The sequence below is a fragment of the Sarcophilus harrisii genome, chromosome 6 (assembly GCF_902635505.1).
Source record: "Sarcophilus harrisii chromosome 6, mSarHar1.11, whole genome shotgun sequence".
In the NCBI taxonomy this organism is placed as follows: domain Eukaryota; kingdom Metazoa; phylum Chordata; class Mammalia; order Dasyuromorphia; family Dasyuridae; genus Sarcophilus; species Sarcophilus harrisii.
The window spans coordinates 122,723,147-122,747,944 of record NC_045431.1 but is presented as its reverse complement, the minus strand read 5'-3'; the positions used below and the strand labels follow the sequence as shown (position 1 = coordinate 122,747,944).

The window sequence follows — 24,798 nt, the reverse complement described above, 5'->3', positions numbered from 1 at the left end:
ACCTACTACCCCTGTTTCAAGTTATGTGCTTAAAGAAAAGCCAGAAGGATTTTCCCTTGGTGCAAATTGCTTATCTACTCAGCTAAATATTCCTAGCTGTGTATTTCTTATTACCCATTTTTATTCTTCAAATGAAAATATTTATGCTTATTAATACATACATGCATGTCTATGTCATCCTAAAGTTTTCTCCATGTAAATAATTCCCAATATTAAATCTCTAATGCTTTTTTTCTTATTCACTCTTCAAATCTTTTTCTCCAACTTCCAATATATTTCCACTTAAGTATCACCCTGGCACCTTAAATTCAACATCTCTAAAGTCAAACTTGTCATATTTTCCTAGAATATTTTTTCTTCCTTTTGATTTCAAGATTTGTCAGTGGCCTCACCTCCAACTTCTAAAACCTTAGTATTGTTTTTGAAATTAATATAAATCCAGTCTTTAGACATAACCTAAGATGATTTCTAGTGAAAAGTTCATTTGAAAATAAGCAACCTACCTGCAATGACTAAACTGAGCTATCTCAAAAAAATAAAATATTTTATTGTGATAATTTCTAAATGGACTGAAGAGACCTGCTGAGACATGAACTATTTCCTAAGTTTTATTCAGATTTTTTTCAGGTATCTGTTAAGCAGGAATAGTTTTTTGAAAGTTTCATAGATTTTTAAAAGATATCATTCAACTTTTAGTTGAATAGGTGTGCTCACTTACATTTTTATTTTGAAGTAGGCTTGATGATATATTTTGAAGAACCAAATTTTAAAAAATTATGAATCCATTTCAGATTTGTGTTTGAGCTAGTTCTAACTGCCTTGGATGAGCAAAATGTCAAATTTTCATTGTGAAGATTTTCACTTCACAAATTAGCAAATGCCAAAAAATTAGGGCTTGATTTGTTGCTTTGTTAATTGCTGATTTGAGAAAGTGATAAAGAAAATGTTAATAATGCAGTTTTTACTATGACATGTATCAAGCATACATTTTTACTCCGACAGTTAATTATTTACCATTGACCAGCAATGCAATTTATGTATTTTGTCTCTTTAACTATTAGTTAATGCTTAAACCATAAAGCAGTTATCCTGTGATAACTCAAGAGCAAGAAATAAGGATAAAGTATGATTAATCATGTTCTACATACATTCACAGAAATCATTAGATGAGCTACATTGTATTAAAAACTATGTTTTGGAAAGGAATTTTATAATGAATGGAAATGTTCATGTAGTAGCTATATCAGACTTTAGCTTCTCTTCAGAACCTCAAGGAAATAACAACAAAAAAAGTTATTTGCTACCATCTATTGCTCCCCCTACATTTTAAGATCAATTATAATTCACATTCATAATTAAACAGGGATTAACATAGTTTAATAAGCATCCATTCCCCCACCAACTCCTTTCTTATAGATGAGAGGGAAGTTACTGAGACATTCATTCACATTAGAGTAGAAGTGAACTCAAGAAATGTTGCCATGATACTTCTTTAAATGGCCACCATGTTCACATGTTTGTAAATTACTGGCTGACAAAAAGAAACACAGATACTAGAAATATTAGTACTGCTTTAGTTATCTTTATTCAAGTAAAAAATTAAAAATTCTCTTTTGTTACCACCTTAAGAGAAATATTTTTAAAAAACTGAGACTGGGTTAAGCATAGAAATGGAAGCCCTAAAGATTTATGTGAACAGCAATGTCTCTCTTTTCTGGTAAATACCAAGTACCTTTCTCCTAACCAAAGGTATGTGAAGTTCACTAGTTCTTCCTAGCTTCCAAGATATCATTTAGTAAATTGGCTGGTCTATATGAGGCAAGTATTTCCGAAACATTATTTGGCCTGAAAGATTCTCTATTTTGTATTTCTCACAAAGCTACAGAAGATTGTAAAAATAGGAACAGCCAATTTTAAACAAATAGATGAATAGATGATGAAATTGGTTTTGTATTCCCAACATATATCTTCAAACAAGGACAACATTTTGAGAAGTAAAAGAATTCTTTAAAAATTATCTGGAATCTTCTCAATTTATTAGTGAACAAATTCAAGCTTTGAGAGCTTGCAACTTCTCCAAAGTCAAACAATCAGGAAGAGGAAAAGCCAAGACTTGAACATGGTCTTCTGGATTCCCAAATCAGTGCTCTTTTCACTTGTTCACAATTTTAAATAAAATTTTTGGAGATTTGGGCTATTTGTAGACAGATCTCAATGACAAAACTCATTCTCTCAATATAGTTTAACTCCCTTTTTGGTCAACTATAAGTTTAATGAACAACTTGCATTATTAAAAGTCAAATGACTTGCTCAGAGTCACAAGTTTATATGTGACAGGATTGGAACTCGAATCTAGATCTTTTTTTTTTATCCTAGCTGGTAGTGTAATAGACAGTTTCAGATTTATAAGATCTGTGTTCAAATCTGGCCTCAGATATGGGGTGACCCTAAGCACATCTTTTACTCCAACTGATTCACTTTCTTCAATTGCACAAAGGAGTAATATTAAAGTTGTGAAAATAAAATGTTATTACAGTGCTGGAAACATAAATAAATAAATAAATAAATGTATAAATGATTATTCCTTCCTCCTTCTCCTTTGACATGCATGCCAAATTTCTCAAAGGATTTTTTAAATGGAAAGAAAATTATATGTAATTCCAGTTTCTTTATATAAATATTTTGATATATTAATTCAATTTAATACAGACAGAATTTTTAGCTCTTTGTTCCATTCATTTAGCATGTAAAATTATGATAAAGATGCTAATTATAATTTTGCTGATTAAATTTAATTTTACATAATGAACAAGCTTCACAAACTATTTAGGAAAAGTAGCAATCTTTATACTACTGCTACAAAGGAACTCTCGTGGTCTCAGTCATTTCTTCCCCAAAGATGTTTAATTGTCCACAAATCTGGTTTTCATTTTATAAACTGACTCTTTACTTTAACATTGTATCCACTCCTTCTTTCCTTGTACCACTGATAAGAAATTACTTTTGGAATCTTGTTTTTATTTTTGATTCTATTTTACATCAATGCTTTGGCATTTTTTTTAGTTGCCTTTCTTAATCCTTCATGAATGAAGGATTCTTCCATGAGGATAGACTGATATTGTCCTACAATGTTCTTGTTAATTACCACTGCATCTTTTCATTTGTCTAATAAATTTTGAGGGGGAAATTTATGTGGTAACATTTCATGACTAATAGGAAGCAATTTGCTTTCCTTTATTAAGTACATTAAAACTTCATGCCCCAGACATCATTGACTGTAAACATTTGATTCTGCTCAAATTGAATGCACCAAGACATTTTGCTGTGTGGTATTTAGTTTATTTATATGTTGTAGTCTGCATTGTTAACTGCTAATGAGATTTCAACTCTTATTGCTTGAAGGTCTGAACACTAACTTCATTTTAATGAGTTCATTATTTGCTGTCTTCTAAAAGGAAGACAACAAATTTTCCTTTTAATTAAAGGTCAAAATACCTCTGGCAAAAGAAAGTGTAGAGATTATCAAATCCTGAAAGAATCTGAGAGGAGAAAGTACATTTAGTTTTCCAGGCTGAGGTGAGTTCCAATAGGCTGAGGTAAGCAGGGCTTCTTAATAGTCAATAATATGAAGTGTCCCGTCTCTAAAGACCAGAGCTGTAGGTCAAGTGATTAGAATGGTTAAAACATGGTGGCTGGAGTTCCCAAGATATTGGAAAGAATGAAAGTCAGTCAAAGTAATTAAATAGCCTTTCCATTTAACCCAAAGGACCAAAAGGATCAATATTGTTGTGCTACAAGGTCCCTTGTTTGCATTTGGAATGATTTATGGTGTATACAAGACAGATGACAGATTAATTGAGCCAAAAAAAAACTAATCTCATATTTCTTATCAAAGAAAGTGAGACAAAGGGAATTAATATTTTTAAAACTGGTTATTCAGAAGGCAGTAATCCTGGATTTGTGAGTGGTATTAAGTAAGAGTCTTTCCTCCTGATTAAGATAAGATATATATAAATATGGATAGTGATATAAATATTCTTTTCTTTCTCTTCTGTCTTTGTCTATGTGTCTGTCTCTATTTTTGTCTCTCTGTTTCTGTTTCTCTCTTTCTCAAACACATACACACACAAACAAATACACACATATCCATATATTCACAGATTTAGAAATAATGTTGGCTAGGTAGAATAATAAAGTGATGAACTTGAAGTCATGATGATCTGAGATTGAATCATTAGGTCCCTTACTACAGTTATATGACTGTGGACAAATCCTCTGTTTCATCATATTTAAAAAGAAGTTAATAGTAACTATGTCAGAGAATTAAATGAGGTAAAGATGTAAAGTGCTTTGCAAATCTAAAGTGCTATGTTAATACTTAATAGAGAGAAAAAATGATCTTAAAATTGGTTATATATTGTCATATTGTACAAAGTATCAATTGATAATTGCTGAGTATATGTATATATACATTTATTATATTCAAATTCAGTCTTTCCTCAAAATTATTAAGGTAGTAATTCCATTTATTAAATGAGTAAGTTAAATTAAAATTATTTCTCTTTACTTGGGTAGTTTCTGAATAGTTAATATGCATTTACCAATTAATATTTAAGTAATTATCCAATTAAATAATCAAGATCTTTAGGTCACTTTTAAATATTTTTTTTTCGAAAGTAAGGTCAGTATGATATAGTGGATAAACAGCTAGCCTCAGATTCATAAAGTTTTGAGTTCAAGATAGCACCTCAGAAACATGCTAGTTGTGTGACCTTGCTCAAATCCCTTAACTTTTTTATTCTGTAGACCAATACCACTTAAAAGACAAAGTCTTTGAGATGCTGCTCGCCAGGATTGATTGAGGGAATTTCCTTATCTGACAATTCCCTAAACTAATGAAATCACAAATCTCTATTCTATTCTCTATTTCATTTAGAATTTAGAAATTCAGTTCATTTTCAAACAGGATTTGTTGGGCAGAAGACCAAAAGAAAAAAAAAAAACAATCTTCTTAACATAAGTATTCATTATTAATCTTGGTGGAGACAATTAGCTATGTGTATGTTTAAATATCTTACTGAATCCTGTCACAATATTTTTCAGATGTTATTCTCTTTATCTTTCTCCCAACTTTTCTCTTCTACTACATTTTCTTTTTGGTCTCCAGGGCACCACCATTTTTCCAGTTACCAGGCTCATAGCTTTGAAGTGAGCCTTGACTTTCCCTCTTGCATTCACTCTACAGATAAGATTTATTGTCATGCCTTGTAGTTTCTATCTTCAGAATATCCCTTATATCTTCTCCTCTCTTCTCAAACAACTACCACTCGGGTAAGTTTTCATTACCTCAAACCTGGGACTATTGAATTAACCTAGCTTGAAGATTAATTCATATACTGAACACAGTCATTCTTGACTTATATTTATCTCTTTTGGCTTCCTTCCAGGTTCAGCAAGTTTTCTCATCTCCCTCCATCTTTCTGAGGTTAATTTACATCCCCTCTGCTAGTATTGACTCTCTTTTGCATCTTGGCACCTCCATTAGACAGTAAGTTCCTTAAAGGTAGAAACCATGTTTTTGTCTTTATTTGTATCCCCGCGACTTAGCACAGTGTCTGATACATAGTAAGCATTTAATAAATGAGCATTGCTTAACTGGTTGTTGATCACAGGGTAAATATTTATGAAGAAGATAGGAAAAAATATCAGGAAGCTCACTGAGTATAGCTTTTCTAAAGAATTTATAGGAGGTAATGGAAAGATGAGAAAGGATGAACAGGCATAAATTGCTTGCAATCTGTTTCCTTGGTAGCAATGAGAACAGAGTATTTGAAAATATTCTTGAATTCACGTAGCGTTCTCTTCTTTTGTATAATATAAGATGGTTCTCTCTGGGAGAGCAAGTTTCTTGGGGAGGTTTTCTGGAGGCAGCCTTAGTTTCAGTTCAAAGTAATAATCACTTCAAATGCAGTCAGGTGTTAAAGTAGTTCTTTATTGTTTTTACCAAAATAGCCCAGTTAGCTTTCTTTGGTTCCGAGAGCTCTTGTTGCCAGCTTCAGCCTCTCTCTGAATCTTGGTTCTTCCTGACTGCATATTAGCTTCTCGATCTCCCGAAGTGAACTCTCACTCTGTCAATCTTCCGAAGTGACTTCTGCCTCTAGCTCAACTCTGACTTGTGGCTTCTTCTGAACTGACTCTCTGACTGACTGAAGCTCTTTTTATGTTCTCTCAAAGGTTGACTCCTCCTCTGAGAGTGGGATTATGGAAGGTGTGAATTCACAAAGTTACAAAGTTAACACTCCAATGTGTGAGCTCTAATGTGTAATGACCTCTAATGTTAAACTCTTAAAGGTGCAAACCCAAGCACACAAGCATTGCTTCCATCAATTCCACTTAGCACCTTGTTTCAAGTTCTGGCACATAACATCTCCTTGTAGGATCAGATCAATCACACTGAACCATGCTAAATTAGATAATTATTGTCTCTATCAATTCTAATGACTTAACACTGTAAGGATTCCAACAAATTCATAGAGCAGAAGTATTCCACATACCACTTTACATGGTTTTTAACTAGTAAACAAATATAGTGCTTCTTCCATATTAGAGTATCTACAGGATCAAAAGAGCAAAAGTTAAGAATAAGACATTCAAGCAGCTCTGGAACTCCTTCCTGTTTTAATCTTTGTATTCTCATTACTTAGCACAGTACCTTAAACATAGTAAGCATTTAATAAATGGTTTCTGATTAATTTATTAATTGATACAGTCCAAGTAATGCATTGTTGGTGGAATTGTGAATACATCCAGACATTCTAGAGAGCGATTTGGAACTATGCTCAAAAAAGATCATCTTTTTGCCAAGCCACATATGAAATTTCCTTAGATATCTGAAGAGGAAAAAAGTTAATTTTGGAAGAGTTCCAAAAAATAGTATTTAAATAAGGGAAAGTATGAAAAAGTAAACATGTTGGAATCTTTACAAACTGTTAAGCCATTGGAGTTGATTTGATCTTAGAAAGGGATATTTTGGGCCAGAACTTGAAACAAGGTACTAAGTGGAACTGATAGAAACAATGCTTGTGTTTCACACCTTTAGAGAGCTCATAAGTATCTAAGAACTCAATGGAGTTCACAGGTTTGGGAGAATTCAGGGTTTAGAATGAGATAACCGAATTCACACCTCCCTTAGGGCCAGAGAGCACTCTGGGGGAATAACCCAGAATCCCTCTCTCTCTAGAAGGTGGAGTTAACCTTTGGGAGATCATATATAACAGGAAGCTCTTGGAGCTTGGATGGAGTTACTTGGGTTAGTTACTTGAAAGAGTTTTTCTTGGGAGCTCGAGAGAGCTTTACTTGGAGTTGGAGAGAGCTCTTGGAACCCACAAGCCTTATCTTCGAGGCAAGAGATTCACTGCATCTTGAACCTTGGTGCTGGCTGGAGGCTGAAGGAAACAGAGGCAGAAGCCAAGGACAAAGCTGCAAGATCTCTTGGAACCAGGCAGAGAGATAGGTCTGAGCTAACAGGGCTATACTGAAGGGCACAATAAAAGTTCAGATCTTTTATCAGCTGGATGCGATTTTGTAGTAATTATTTATTTCAACTGAGACTAAGGCTGCCTCTAGAAAACTTTCACATAAACATGCTTGGGAATCAGGAAATATGGATTCTCCTTTTGGGTCTCAGCTGTGTGTGACATAATAAAAGTCAAAGTTTTTTTGGATTTTAATTTCTTTATTGCTAAAATAGATGTTAGGCTTTCCATGACTCTTCTGACATAAGACTATAGACTAAGAACTGGAAAGCATCTAAGAAGGTATCAAGGAAATAATTTCATTTTTTGGATGAATAAGCTGACATCCAGAGGCATAAAATGATTTATTCAAAAGGAGAGGTTGGATTATATGTCATCTAAAGTACCTTGTAGCTCTAGCACTATGTAAGAACTATAGAATCACAATGCTAGAGCTAAAATGTATCTTAGAAGACCCTTTTGAAATGGTCTTCTAGATATTCTTATTTCCTCTCTGTCTCTCAGATTTTCTCCCTCCAAATATTTTTTTATTTCCTTTACATATCACTATATCTTATATATTGTATGTATAATACATATCTCATATGTACCTAATTATTTATGCTTTCTCCTCTTTGGAATGTGAATTTCTTGAAGGGAAGTTCTGCTTTAATCTTTATATGCTCATTACTTAGCACAGTGCCTTAAACATAGTAAGAATTTAATAAATGGTTTCTGATTAATTTATTAATTGATACAGTCCAACTGATGCATTGTTGGTGGAATTGTGAATACATCCAGCTATTCTGGAGAGTGATTTGGAACTATGCTCAAAAAGTTATCAATCAAACTGTGCATACACTTCGATCCAGCAGCGTTACTACTGGGCTTATATCCCAAAGAGATCATAAAGAAGGGAAAGGGACCTGTATGTGCAAGAATGTTTGTGGCAGCCTTCTTTGTAGTGGCTAGAAACTGGAAACTGAGTGGATGCCCATCAATTGGAGAATGGCTGAATAAATTGTGGCATATGAATATTAATTTAATATTGAATTAATATTCATATTATGGAATATTATTGTTTTGTAAGAAATGACCAGCAGGATGATTTCAGAAACCAAATCAGTTCCTATAGAGCAGTAATGAATTGAACCAGCTATACCCAGCAAAAGAACTCTGGGAGATGACTATGAACCACTACATAGAATTCCCAATACTTCTATTTTTGTCTGTCTGCATTTTTGATCTCCTTCACAGGTTAATTGTATGCTATTCCAAAGTCGGATTCTTTTTGTACAGCAAAGTAACTGTATGGACATGTATACATATATTGTATTTAACTTAGTCTTTAACATATTTTACATGTATTGGTCAACTTGCCATCTGGGGGAGAGGATGAGGGGAAGGAGGAGAAAAATTGGAACAAAAGGTTTTGCAATTATCAATGCTGAAAAATTACCCATGCATATATCTTGTAAATAAAAAACTGCAATAAAAAATAAATATATAAAAAGTTTTAAAAAATACAAAACAACTGGGGAAATTTTAACTTGAATTAATAAAAAGTATGACTTACTGAAAAAAATTGCTACAGTCCAGAAGTGACAGGGGTGAGATATAAATGCAGGTCCACCGACTCCAATTCGAACAAAAATTTATCCAAAGGTTTTGAGAAGTAAATTAGATTTACTTCTAATCAGAAAAAAAAAAAACTGAGCCTGATAAACATTAAACCAAATACTTCAAGGAGAATGCTGGAAATTACTTAACATGCAGATTTCTGAAAGACAGAGTATATTTTAAAGTTATGTCTCCACTAAATAACATTTTTCAGTGTCACTTTCTCAAGTTTAGACAACCAACAAAACAAAAAATCAGTCCTATTTTATATTGTTAGCCAATTTTGTAGAATAAATGCTTATACTGAAAATCAACATTCGGTTCTTCAAAAATGGTTTGAACTGGCTTCAGCAAACATTTACCTCTTCCCTTCAAATGTAAGGTTCTGGGTTTAGCATTCTGTTCAACATGCCACACTACTTCTCATTGTAAGAATGATGGTGTTATAAAGACAGAACAATATTTCTGAAAGAAGTTCAAGTCATTTAAAACCTCATGCAATTTGTGAAACACAATCTAGGTTTGTCCTCTCCTATTTAAGTCTGATACCAGTTCAATGACCACCACACTGTTTATATATTGATGGATAGTACTGTGTGTTCTTTATCCAATTGGAACTAATTCTTGTAAATGTGCATTTTTAATACATTTTGCTTTTTCAAACAGTGTGGTTAGTTACACTAAACTCTTTTGAATGATAAAGTATCTTGTTTTTTAAAAAATATATATTATTCTGTACGTCTAAACAATCAGTGTAGTGTTATCTCCGACACAAAGTATATGGGATCAGAGAAACAGAACTAAATAAAACTTTAAAGGTCATCTAATCCAACATTTTATAGAAGAGAAACTGAGGCTAAGAGAAGTTTAATGGAATATTAATACCAAGGAAAATTTGATAGACAGGAACAGATCGATTATATGAATGGATGTTCTGATAGCAAATTCAGCACTTGTCATTGTACTAGTGGCTTCTGTGGAGGATTTCATTTGGAGGAACTTATCCCCAAAGAATCTCTCTACAATTTGGACTCTGAATTGTATATCTTACATAATAGTGGAAAACAAATTTGCTGAGCATACATAGTCTTTCTTTGTTTCTTTTGATATTAACAGAGGGCAATTAAGCAAAGTTATCTCTTATAACCTCTTCTGAAACAATAAGTATTTCTTAAACTTCTGGGAGACAAGCACTGTACTAAGTGTTAAGGATGCAAAATCAAAAAACCAAGTAGTCTATATCCTGAGGGACAGCTTGTTGAAGAAGAGACTTTGGATTGGCATTTTGATTGACCAAATCATTTGTTGATACCCAACAGATATTAAGCACAGTGGGATCTTATATTTATTTCATTGTGCAGTAAATGATATGACTGTTAAAATATAACCTACTACAGAATATCATTCTCAAAAACCCATTTTATTTTCTTTTTCATGTATCCATCAAGTATTCTTTCCTCTCTCAATATATATGTAGAATATTTTCATAATATTTTTAAATGATAGAAACTCCCCCCACCCAAGTACCTTCAACCACACCCAGGAATGGCGCTATAGAAAGCGTGCTTAAATGCTTTTTAATATAGATAGATATTATCTATCTATTATAGATATTATCTATCTATAGATAATATAGAAGGACAAGGGCTACTTATAACTTGGGAACAGATAGCTAGACTTCTGGGTACATTAAACCGCATCTTCCCTTGGTTAGAGCAAATCTCTCGAGATAATTGGACATTAATTGGGCAACAGCTCTCTGCATATTACAATGAAAATGGGGCTCATTCAAGTTCCATCAAGGTATTCTATTTATACAATATAATACAGTTAGCCCTAAGAAATCCTATGATTCCTAGAATAAAGAAAAGAAGTGCTAAAAATACCCATATGGGGAAGCCTGATATTAAGGAGGAAGACAATGAAGAGATTAATGACCATATCCCCACAGGGCATGGAGACTTAAGTGAGGCTCAAGGGTGTGGTGAATCTGAGGCAGCTTCACCTGAGGAGCAGGTTAATTTACTCTCCTCTGTCAACTCCACCCTCCAGGATGGAGAGAGAAGGGTAGTGGGGGGACAGTTACAGAATCAGCACCTCCCCCACAGCATCCAACTACTCCTATGACTAGATTGCAAAAGGGACTAATGAAGGCCAAAGCGGAAGGGATTGATGTAGGAGAAATCCAACACCACATTTTTTCCGTAATACAACAGTTTAATTCTTCAGGTCAAGAAAGTTAAAGATATGCTCCTTTTAACATAGAAATCCTCAAAGACCTGAAAAAGGTTGCACTCCTTATGGGGCTACATCAGCTTATATTAAGATGTTATTACAGAATTTGGCTTTTGAAATCTTGACGCCTAATGACTGGAAATCTATAGCAAGGGTATGCCTAGAACCTGGACAAAACTACTTGTGGCTTTCTGAATATAGTGAGCGCTGTAGGATACAAGCCCAACAAAACAGTCAAAGTGCAGTTCATGCTGCAATCACCTATGACCTACTAGCAGGTGTAGGTCCCTATGTAGACATCCCAGTACAGATTAATTATTCCATAGCAGCATATGAGCAAATTGCTGCTAATGCTATCAAAGCATGGACTTTGCTCCACAATAGAGATGACAAGGGTGAGGCCTTCACAAAAATAACACAAGGGTAAAATGAACACTTTGCTGACTTTGTGGGATATTTGCAGACTGCTATCACAAGAACTAATGGTGAAAATACATCAACAAACATTTTGATAAGGCAACTTGCTAAGGAAAATGCTAATGAGGTGTGCAGAAGAATTATACTAGGACTGCGCAAGGATGCTCCTTTAGAGGAGTTCATAAGACGCTGTGCCACAGTAGGGCACAAATGCCTTTTATAGCCAGGCTATGATGCAAACTCCCCAAGATCGCAACATGGAAAGACAGGGTCCCTTCTGGCAAGGGACTTCCAGAGAGACTTGTCAATGCTTTCAATGTGGTAAAGTAGGGCATCTGAAAGCTCAATGTTGGTATAGAGACAGAGTGAGAAAACAGGGTGGGAGAACAAGACCCAACACCTGATGTCCAAAATGCAACAAAGACTTCCATTGGGCCTCAGAATGTAGACAGGTTCAAAGAAACGGGATGAGGGGCCCAGCCCCAAGGTCCCAGGCAAAAAACAGTTGGAGCATGATGGCAGGCAATGGTGCACCAGAGATTGCCTAGAAGTCCAATAACCAGATATGACCAATCAGCCAAGAAGCCATATGATGGGAGAAAGGGATTACACAATCAATCAGCCAGGAAGTAACCTGATGGGAGAAAGGGATTAAAATTAGGGAGAACAGAGTTGTATGCAGCTGGAACAACTAGATACCCCCTGGAGAGGTAAAATCTGTTCCTCTCCAGCCTATGGATCCCTTGCCTCCAGGCTTGACCATTTCACCTCCTTTTTGTACGTACAAAACAGTGTCCATCCACACACTGATGTGGGAAACTGGGGAATGTGTAGATAATATTCCAGTCACGAATACAGGGAGATAATGTGTGACATCACCCAGGAGAAGTAGTAGTATCAGGTTTACTTATACAGAATCCTAATAAGCAATCTGGTGATAGTCACCCAGATTCTGACTCCAGACCACAAGATGCAAGAATATACTGGACAGCAGCTGTAACAACTGACTGACCTATGCTCACAATCTATATAAATGGCCTACCATTAGAAGGATTGGTAGACACAGGTGCAAGTCGTACAGTCATTAGAAGTGCCAATTGGCCCAGTCACTGGCCAAGGATTAAAGTAGAGACCTACATGTCTGGCATAGGAGGATCAATATCAGCTGAAGTTAGTACTGCTCCTATGAGATGGACTTTTGAAGGCAAAACAGGAGTTTTTACTCCTTTTAGAGTTGAAAAAATCCCCATCAATCTGTGAGGAAGAGATGTTTTACAGCAATTAGGGTTAAAAATGAGTACTTCAGTTTTTTTAAGCAGGGCTGCTGTTGAAGGCCTGCCAACACTTTCACCTGTTCCTATCCAATGGAAAACTGATACACTAGTGTGGATAGAACAGTGGCCCTTAGGTAGCAATAAAATTCAGGTATTATTAGATGTAGTACAAGAGCAACTAGACCAAGGACACTTACAATCTTCTCTAAGTCCTTGGAATTCCCCAGTGTCTGTTGTAAAAAAGAAATCTGGAAAATGGAGGATGTTAACAGATTTAAGAAAGGTGAATGAACAGATGGAAATTATGGGAACTCTTCAGCCTGGACTTCCATCTCCAACTCAACTACATAGAGAATGGCCTCTTTGGGTCATAGATATTAAGGATTATTTCTATTCTATGCCTCTGGATGAGGAGGATATGAAAAGATTTGCCTTTTCAGTGCCCAGAGTTAACTTAGCTGAGCCTTATAAAAGATATGAATGGACAGTTTTGCCACAGGGAATGAAAAGCAGTCCTACTATGTGTTGTAATCTTTACAAAGTGTTAAGCCATTAGAGTTGATAGAGACAATAATTGTCTAATTAACATGGTTCAATATAATTGATTTGATCTTGGAAGAAGATATTTTGGGCCAGAACTTGAAACAAGGTACTAAGTACAACTGATAGAAACGATGCTTGTGTTCACACCTTTAGAGAGCTCATAGAAGCAAGAAATATTTAAGTACTCATTGGAGTTCACATGTTTAGGAAATTTCAGGGTTTAGAAAGAGATATTTGAATTCACAACTCCCTTGAAGCTCTCAGGGCCAGAGAGCATGCTGGGATATATCCCACAATCCCACTTTCAGAGAAGTAGCATAAATATAGCTCCAGTGAGCCACTTGAGGGAGTTACTTGGGAACATTCCCAGGGATCGGAGAGGAGCACTCTGGGAGGAAGTCCCCAAGCCCTCTGTCCGAGGCAAGAGAAATTCATTGCAACTTTCACCTTGGTGCTGGCTCGAGGCTGAAAAAAGCAGAGGCAGGAGCAAAGGACAAAGCTGCAAGAGCTCTTAGAATCAAGCAGAGAGATAGGCCTCTGAGCTAACTGGGGTATATTGAAGGACACAATAAAAGATCTGAACTTTTATCACCTGACTGTGTTTTGGAAAAAGAACACCACATTTTGGTGCCCAACGTGGGGCTGACAGGCCCTCAATGGATTTCAGTGGAAAAGACTGTGATCCTGATTCAGTGGAAAAGTCTTCTTGACCAAGAAATTAGGGTGAGTACATCAAAGAAATTTTGTTAAAAGAGTTAAAGTAGGATTTCAGCTAAGATGGGACAGATGTTTAGAAAACACTCTTCTATTTCTGTTCAAGGAAAATGTTTAGAGAGCATTATTAAAGTTATGGAAAGCCAAGGTTTGATTATAATTTTGGAGCAGATTACTGAACTTTTAGAAACTGTTAAGAACATATATCCTTGTTTCTCTCTGGAAAAAGAATTGGATTTATATGAGTGGAAATTAAAAGGAGAAAAACTGGGTGAATAATACAGATCTAATTCAAATTCAACGCAGTGGAAATTAGAAGGAGAGGATCATTGTCAATTTTGCAATAAAAATTCAATTTTCAAAGAAATACTTAATACACATAATTTAATACAACTGGCTATAAGAAGTTATTTAAGTGCTAGAATGAAGGAAAAGAAAGTGCAGCAGGGAGAGGTGCCAACTAAACTAGGTGATAAGCAGGAAATTTCAAATAAGAATGGAGTTAAGTACAATTCTGAGTGTGATACTTCACAGCAGGAAGAATTAGATCATTCCTCATCTCATGACCTCCCTTCTCATGGGTGGAGGAAGAAGGGGGAGGGAGAGAGGCAGAAACACAGTCAGCTTCTCCTGTGAAGCAGAATATGACAAGATTAGAAGAAGCATTAATTAAGGCAAAAAATGAAAGAGAAGATATATCTGATTTTTAAATGCATATCCTGTGATTGAAAAGATTGACTCTTCGGGTCAAAAAGAGAGAAAATACACTCCTTTTAATTTGGAAAAATTTAAAGATGAAAAAGGATTGCACTCTTTATGGGACTACATCATCTTATGTGAAGATGTTACTAGATAATTTGTCTTATGAAATCTTAATCCCGAATGATTGGAAATACATAGCGAGAACATGCTCAGAACCTGGACAAAATTTGTTGTGGCTTTCGGAGTTTCATGAATTATGTAGGATTCAAGCCAAACGAAATAGGCAAACAGGAGATATTGGACAAATCACTTTTGACCAACTAGCTGGTAAGGGTCAGTATGCAGAGAATTCAGAACAGATTTATTATCCCATAACAGTGTATGAGCAGATTTCTAAGGCTGCAATAAAAACTTGGAATTCTCTCCCTGGACAGAAAGATGGAAGTAAAGCTTTCACAAAAATAGAGCAAGGTTCCAATGAACCTTTTGCTGATTTTGTGGACATTTGCAAACAGCTGTAATCAGAACCATTGCAGATAATGCTGCTACAGAAATAATGACCAGACATCTGGCTAAGGAAAATGCCAGTGAGGTTTACAAAAGAATTATATGGGGACTAGACAAAGATGCTTCTTTAGATATCATAAGACACTGAGCCACAGTGGGCACAAATGCTTATTATACCCAAACTATGATGAACATAGAAAGACAGGGTCCCTCTTGGTAAGGAACTTCTAGAGAAACTTGGAGATGTTTTCAGTGTGGAAAAGTTGGACTTTTGAGGGTCCAATGCAGATATGGAGATAGAATGAGAAGACAGGGTAAGAAAATAAAACCCAAAACCCCATGCCCAAAATGTAACCGAGGCTTTCATTGGGTCTCTGAATGTAGATTGACTCAGGGAAATGAGAGATGAGGGCCAGCTTCAGGGCCCCAGGTGGGGCAAGATGGCAGCTGAGGTTACACCTAGAGAGTCTTTAGAAATTCGATAGTGAGATATGATCAATCAGCCAAAAGGGAATCAGATGGAAGAAGGAGATTACCCAATCAATCTGCAAAAAGGCAATCGGAGGGTAAAAGGGGATTGCAATTAGGAAAAACAGAATTGTATGCAGTAGAGACTACTGAGATATCCCCTGGAGAAGTGAAATCTGTTCCTGTCCAGCCTATGGATCTCTTGCCTCCAGGCACAGTAAGCTTGACAATTTCACCTCCTGACATTACTTACAAAACAGTGGCCATCCACACACTGATGTGGGAAACTGGGGAATTTGTAGCTAATATCCCAGTCACTAATACAGGTAGAAAACCTGTGGTTTATCAACCAAGAGAAGTAGTAGCATCAGGCTTACTACTACATACCCCTAATATCTGATGATAGTTGCCCAGATTCTGACTTCAAGCAGCAGAGTCCAGGAATATTTTGGACTGCAGCTGTGACAGATGACCGACCTATACTCACTATTTATGTGAATGGAATAGCATTAAAAGGATTGGTAGACACAGGTGCAGATCGTACTGTCATTAGAGGTGCCAGCTAGCCCAGTCACTGGCCAAAGATTAAGGCAGACACCTACATGTCTGGTGTAGGAGGATCAATAGCAGCAAAAGTTAGAGCTGCCCCTATGAGATGGACATTTGAAATTGAAACAAGAGTTTTTACTCCTTTTGTGTTGAAAAAATCCCCATCAATCTGTAGGGAGGAGACATTTTACAGCAGATAGGATTTCAATTAAGTACTTCAGCTTTTTAGGCAGGGTTGCTGTTGAAGGCCTGCCAGCACTCTCACCTCTGTTCCTATTCAGGGAAAAACTGATAGACCAGTGTGGGTAGAACAGTGGCCCTTAACAAGAGATAAAATTCAGGCCTTAGTAGATATAGTGCAAGAGCAACTTGACCAAGGACACTTATAACCTTCTCTAAGTCCTTGGAATTCTCCAGTATTTATTATAAAAAAGAAATATGGAAAATGGAGGATGTTAACAGATTTAAGAAAGGTAAATGAACATATGGAAACTATGGGAACTCTTCAGCCTGGACTTCCATCTCCTACTCAGTTGCCTAGAGAATGGCCTCTTTGGGTTATAGACATCAAGGATTGTTTCTATTCTATCCCTCTAGATAAGGAGGATATGAAAAGATTTGCCTGAAAGTGCCCGGTGATAATTTAGCTGAGCCTTATAAAAGATATGAATGGACAGTTTTGCCACAGGGAATGAAAAATAGCCCTAATTTGTGCCAAATGTATGTTGCTGCTGCTCTTACTCCAATGAGAAAAGCATTTTCAAAGGTAATATTGTTGCATTATATGGATGATATTTTGGGGTATGCACCTGAGGAACAAATGTTAGAAGCATGTCTACAAAAGACCATAGAAACACTAAGGAATTACAAATTATACATAGCACCAGAAAAAATTCAAAGACATGCTCCTTTTCAATATTTAGGACATGAAGTATACCCTAAGGTGCTTACAATTCAAAAACTGTCCTTAAGAACAGAGAAGCTAAACACATTGAATGATTTTCAGAAATTGATAGGAGATCTCCAATGGATGCGACCAGTGTTAGGCTTGACTACCTATCAGTTACAAACGTTATATGACATTTTAAGGGGATACAGTGCTTTAAACTCACCACACCAGCTTACAAAAGAAGCTCAAGAGGCTTTGAGAAAAGTTTAACTGGCTTTATCCAATGTGGCTGAAAGAGTCACTCAAAAACCCTTGGATATATCAGTTTTTGCCACACAAGAGGCACCCACAGCAGTCCTTCATCAAGGAGACAGTGTGATAGAGTGGGTGAACCTTCCGGCATAACCAGAACAAAGCCTTACTCCTTACCCAATGCTTGTGGCTAGACTTTTATTAAAGACCATTAAGCGAGCAGTGCAATTATCTGGGATAAGACCTGACAAAATATATCTTTTATACGAATGCACAAATTAATGTATGCTGTGAAACCATCCCGGAGTGGCAGATTTTATTGACCACAGCTCCAAATCTTACACACGGGTCTCCATTAAAGATAACCAGACTATTACATAATTGGTCATGGATTCTTGAAGAAAAAGTTTCTAAAGTTCCTCTTAAAGGACCAACTATCTTTACAGATGCATCCAAACATAATATTTATGCTGTATACTCTAGTGACTTAACTATACAGAGAGTAGTCAGAACTCCTTTTCAGTCCACTCAACAGAATGAATTGTATACAATCATTCTAGCTCTTACTTATTATCTAGCTCTAATTATCTTAATAATAATTATTATTATTATCAGATATTATATAAGTATAATATCTGATTCAGCCTATTCAGTAGGTGTGGTGACACAGCCCAAATAAAATTTGTAGCCTCTAATATATATTAGCTCTTTAAGGAACTTCACGAGCAAGTGAGAAAGCATCCAAGTAAGATTTATATCTTGCATATCCACTCTCATAATGGACTTCCAGATCCTATTTTTGATAGTAATTCAAAGACAGATAGCCTTTTAGGCATGTTGTCCAATACTCCTTCATTTCAAGAAACCCAGAATCTCATTCTAAATATCACCAAGCTGCTCAAACTTTAAGCTTACAATTTGGAATAACAAGAGAGGAAGCTAGGAGCATAATAAAAGCCTGTACAGCTTGCCTTCCTTTCCACACGTCTACACTGTCTTGTGGTTTGAGACCCAATGAAATCTGGCAAATGGATGTGACTCATTATAAATCTTTTGATTGTCTGTCTTTTATCCATGTTGTAATAGACATCTTTACAGGATTCACTTTTGCAATACCAGCAGTAAAAGAGACAGCCCAAGTGGTCACCGAATTCCTTATACAAGCATTTGCAATTATGCATGTGCCACAAGCAATAAAAACAGACAATGGATCTGCATATACTTCTAAACATTTTACACACTTTTGTGCACAGTATAATATTTTACACACCACTGGATAGGTAATGGTAGAGAGGAGAAACAGAGACATTAAGACGCTCCTCCAAAAACAAAAGAAAGGGGGAGCCACAGGTAACCCTAGAGAACTTCTAAATCTAAGCTCTTTATACTATTAACTTCTTGATTTTTGACAAAAATGCACTGGCTCCAACAGGCAGGTTTTATAACTCACCAGAAGGGCAGTGTCCAGTGCAAGCAGCTCCACTATCTTTAGATAATCGCCAGGTGATGTGGAAAGACTTAGAAAGTATTGAACGGAAGGGACCAGGTAGGTTAACTGCTTGGGGGAGAGGGTTTGCTTGTATCTCTACAGATGGTGAAGTAATCAGATGGGTGCCAACAAGCCTCGTCCATTGCAGAGAGATGGAGCAGACTCTTGAAACAAAGGAGAAGACCCAAGAAACATCGGGTAGTTCCATCACTGACTGTACTCACCACTGAAAGAGCATGGCAGTTATGGCATTTGACTCATGGACATCAAAAATTGTAGCACTTCAAAACCCTCAGGAATCATTGGAATCCCTGAAACATGAAAAGATTGTTGTAGGACTTCAAAACCCTAAGGAATCATTGGATTTTCTGAGAAATGATAAGACTGTTGCAGGACTTCAAAATCTGCAGGAATCATTGAATTCCCTAACACATAAAAAGACTGTTGTAGGACTTCAAAAACTTCCAGGGATCATTGGATTCCCTGACACATGAAGCAATGGACAACAGATTGGTTTTGGACTATCTCTTGGCTGCTGAGGGAGGCATATGTGTGATTGTTGTTTACATACTCTCCTTCTAGGACTTCTGGAAATCTTTTATAACACCATGTTGATTTATATTGTTTGTTATATCATTACTTGCATATACAATTCATGTTTGTTACACCACATTGAGCCTGCACTGGCTGTGGGGAGAGTCATCACTAATAACCTGTGCATTATTGCTATGTGCTTGTGCAATACCTCCCATGCTGATGGCTTTGTGTATACCTGTTTCTAGTAAGACTCTTCAGCCCAGAAACCCGCTAATAATCTCTGGCTTGACTCCCCACTTCCTTTTGGTGTTTTTCATCTCTCTTCCTGAGAAGTCAGGGAGGGCATGATCATCTCCTTTTTAATGCTTTCACTTCCCTTCCTGAGAAGTCGGGGGATGGGGAGGGGTAGGGCGTGATCACTTCCTTTTTGGTGTTTTCACCTCCTTTCCTGAGAAGTCAGGGAAGGCATGATCATCTCCTTTTTGGGATTCTCGCCTCCCTGAGAAGTACCTGTGTTCTAAAAAAAAAAAAAATAAAGTGGGAGATATAAAGGCCTGAAACTCTGAATAGGTGCACTGGAATCAGACAACCAAGCACTTAAGGCTAATTAACTATTGAATACTCCATTAGCATATGTTTGGAAAATGGCCCTTCTCACTATTCTGTGCTGACTTGATCTTTTGATGTATATAGATAATTTAGGAGGGATTAGGGGGTGGACAAGCCAGGATCACTTTGAAGGTGGAGGAAGCAAAGGGAGGTTGTGGAGAGCTTGTAGTAGTCTTGTCCATCCCCTTCACTTCTCCCGCTGAAGACCAAAAATAAAGACCAATGACTTTTGCTTATCTTGACTCCAGCTGATTCTAAAGTATCCAGGGTGCTAACCTGGACTTCACAGTTAGTCACAAAGAAGAGAAAAGAAAAACACATTCCCCAATTCTTTTGAAGAAAGGTTTGTGTTGTGCATGTGTGTACATGTGTCTGGGTATCTCTGTGTATCTTGGAAATCTATAAATGTGGAACAATGCATAATACATCAGATTATTTTGTTATGTTGACCAGTTTTGCTAACTTTTCCCCCTTTTCTACCTCTTTATAAAATTCTTTGTGTTAAAGAATGGTTTTCTGGAAGGAGTAAGAGGAGAAATCTAGGGGATAAAAACAAAAATCAATCAATCTATCTAGTTTTAAAATGTTCAACTGCTGCATCAGGTTGCTTAAAATTCATATACCCATAAATAGACTTGTAAAACTATAATTCCCAACAAAATTCCTCCAGAATGTACAACTAAGTTGTCATCCTCCATGATGATTTCATTGACTTTTGACTGTGACTTTTTTCACCAGAATTATACTACTGTGTCTGTCATTTAATTTTCTCTAGTAATATATTTAGCCTTTTTCATATCTTTTGAATATTATCCTAACACAATCATAAAAAACTTCTAATTTCTTATCTGAATGAGACTTACAATAAAGCAAGCAGATGACTTAATTAGCCAGTCCACAGTTCCAATATTCTCAAAGAAGAGCAGCAGAGATCCATTGAACAATCAGAAGATACTTCCATAATTTCATTGAGAATTTTAAAACAGGTAACTAAACACAAATGAGGCTTTGCAAGCATTGAGATTTCAGGAAAATTGAATAAAGACTGCATTGTGATTTAGTGTTGCTCTAGTTATCAATCATTTCAAGCAATTATATTGCACTGTTTTGTAGGGTTTTTTGTTTTGTTTTTTTGTTTTTTTGATGCATGCTGTTATTAAGTTGTAAGTTCTTATTTCTTATTGAGGTAACTACTTCAATTTAACTTACCCATAGATGCTTAATTGCATTCTTTTTCAAGTATATTGAAAAGTGTAATAATTCTCAGTAATTACAGCTAAACTAAGATAGACTAACCAGTACTCCAAATTGGATGTTCTATTCCTTTCTAGCTAGCCTATTTAAATTACTAATGCATTCTGGGAATGCCCATTCACTAACTACTGGTTTATTTGCACAGCAAATGCTTTAAACCAAGAAAAATGAAACCTTATCTAGAAGCTAGTTTTAATCTAAAATTTTCTTATTTAACAACTTCTTTACAGGAAAAATGATGGATGATTACATAAAGAATAGATCTTAAAGCAAAATATAAATTATGAATACTTTTGACCCTACTGAACAAATCCTATTCATGAAAAACATTTTCATCAATAAATAAAACACTTTTAGTAGAATAAAAGTCATTTGATAGAATAGGTTCAGCAGAACATGATTTCTACCTAAATTAATTAACAGAGAAGATTTTGATTCTTTCTTCTCTTAACAGTTACTCCCTATATATCACTTCAGTTTTCAGAGTAATTTAAGATAGTTTCGTTTAACACATTTCATAGTTATTTAATGTAGTACCTACTATAGACATTCCAAAAGCAAGTTAACAAAACATGTTAACCAATAGATTGTACTATAGGGAATATATTTAGAGGGCTTTATGGAGCAAGGGAATATATTTAGAGGGCTTTATGCAGTATGAATGAATAGTTTTTCCCTTTTACATGTTGTATAGCTGTTAGTCATGGAATACTACACTCTATGGAGAGTTAGACGTGAGAATCACACAAAGGTCAATAAAGAGGTATATGGTGAATATGAGCATTTTCCATTATATTATAAGACAGATATTTGTGGAAGAGAAGTGACCGCGAATATCACTAAAGAAAACATGAACTAGAACATGAATAATCACATGGTAAGAACAAAGGGAAAGCAATGGAAAGTCTAAGCTTTCCACTGGAATTTATAAGAATGCCACTTACAACATTATAAGATATTTAGAGAAAGCATAGACGGTAATCATAGATCTATTTGACAATTTGAGTATGTAAAGATATTATTGACAGTAAGATATAAGTTTTCAGTCACCTTTTTAAGAGTCTAATGGGATTGCAATTATCAAATCATACTCAGAACCAATGGCATACACTTTAAGACATTTATCTGTGGCTAGGAGTATAATTTATGGCTCTTGACTATTACTTTATAAAAGCTAAATGACCCATAACTTTGGTTTTTCTAAAAAATGTTGTAAGCAATTGGGCAAAAATTACAATTAAGATTAAGGTATCGTATAAAACTTTAGCTGATCTCATGGTCAATGTTGGCCTAAAATTATCTGAAGTTTGTGCCTGTCCCAAACAAATATACCTATAGTTACCTGGAATTTAAAGTCAAAATAATATGTGCTGAGGATTTTGTTTTCTTTAAAGTATAATATGTTCAACAATAGAGATGGACCCTTTTTTAGAATTAATGACTAAGAGTAAGATTTTGATTTAGAGCATTTTGTTATAATATGATATAATATAATATAATGCTATCATTTGTGGAAGGTGAATGTCAAATAGCTCCCCTGATGACATATCTATTTAAGACAGTCTTATAGAACTGGAAATGATCTTGAAGAACATCTGTTCCAGTTTTAAAAATTGGGAAATGGAAGCAAAAAAAAAAAGTTAACTAACTTCCCCAAAGTTATATCAACCCATAAACAATTATTTAACATCTACTGGTGATAAGAACTGTTGTAGGTTCAAAGGATATAAAAACAAAATCAAGAACTTAGGTTTTGTGCCATCTCTGACACATGTTGTATAACTGTAGATAAGTCACCTAACTTTCAGTGCTCCAGGAAATTCTCTCAGAATATGAATTGCAAAATAATTGCCAACTTGCATTAGAGAGTGGGTTTTCCCACTGGGATTTCCTTATAATGATAAAATGACAGATCCAGACTCTTTCCCTTTCTTATAAAAAAAAAAAAAAAAAAAAAAAAAGCATTTCTTAGCTTTTAGCTGTGTGCCCTGGGAAAGTCACTTAACCCCAATTGCCTCAGCAAAAAAAAAAAAAAAAAATGGCAGGGGGTAATAACAGTAGGTAGATATTTTCTGTTCCTGAATAGATAAGGAGGAAAGAATTTATATTGACCACAGAAATATTTAATTTAGAGACTTAATACAATATTTTGAATTGTTATGATGAGTTTCAAACTAGACTAGAGAATCTTTTTAGGAACTTTTAAAAATGTTTTGAAATATTATTTTGAAGCAAATAAGCACATTACATCAATTCTTTATTCTGAAAACCCATTTCTATGTCTTCGAACCCCATTCATATGATTCAATAAAGATAAATACAAACATTAGAATTTAGGTTGAAGCAATAAGTAAAAAATAAAGGCGGCATTCTTCACATGAAAAATAAATACGGAATTGATGTAAGGCAACAAGGATGCAGTGGAAGCTAGAAAATCCAATGGGATCTCAGGTCTCATTAATAGAATTATAGTGACCAGAGCAAAGGAGTTTCTACAATATGCAAGTCTGGTCAGAGTATATATGGCATGTCATATAAAGGTGTACCTGGAAATACAAAGACATATATAAGGGTCCCCTGCCCCAAATAAAGAATCTTGAAATTTATATAAGAAGACAATATGTACATGAAGAGCTTGGATTATGAAATCAACTAACAGAAATTCACACACATCAATCATGTATGACATGCACATACCCTCTTCCTGGCTTCCACCATCTCAAAGAACATTGGCTTCACCAAAAATTGCATTGTGATACCAACTCAAGTATAAATTTGTTGTAGCTCCTGAGGCTAGAATGCAATTTTCCAATTCTCTATATGTTGCCAAACCTTCCTGTTAAGAATAATATCCAAATCTATAAACACATGATATATGTTTCTCAACATAGCTCTATTGTTCTTCCACAGTATGATTATGCTCCATTGAAATGAGTCTATTTTCTGTCACCTGAGACTGCCACATGTTTTTTTGCCCCTTTACACACAAAATTCTCTGTGCCTTAAATGTTTGTTCTTCCTGATTTTGACTATTGATATTCTTTAAGGACAAGCTTCAATGATCACTTCCTCTATTAATTTCTAAGTAGCATAAGGATATGTTGACAAAATGCAATAACCAAGATTAAGAGTTTACAAAAAATATTTGAAAGCTTTGTTGTTTTAATAGTTCAGAGGAAAGTCTTTTAATTTTGTACTTGGTAAGTTATTTTCATCGGCTTTATG

General features: G+C 35.4%; 1 protein-coding gene across 2 annotated transcripts in view; it reads right to left on the bottom strand.

Moving 5' to 3' along the window:
- NDST4 (N-deacetylase and N-sulfotransferase 4) overlaps positions 1–24,798 on the bottom strand; it is a 414,235-nt gene that overhangs the window by 299,715 nt on the left and 89,722 nt on the right. The gene's annotated exons all lie outside the window — the stretch shown is intronic.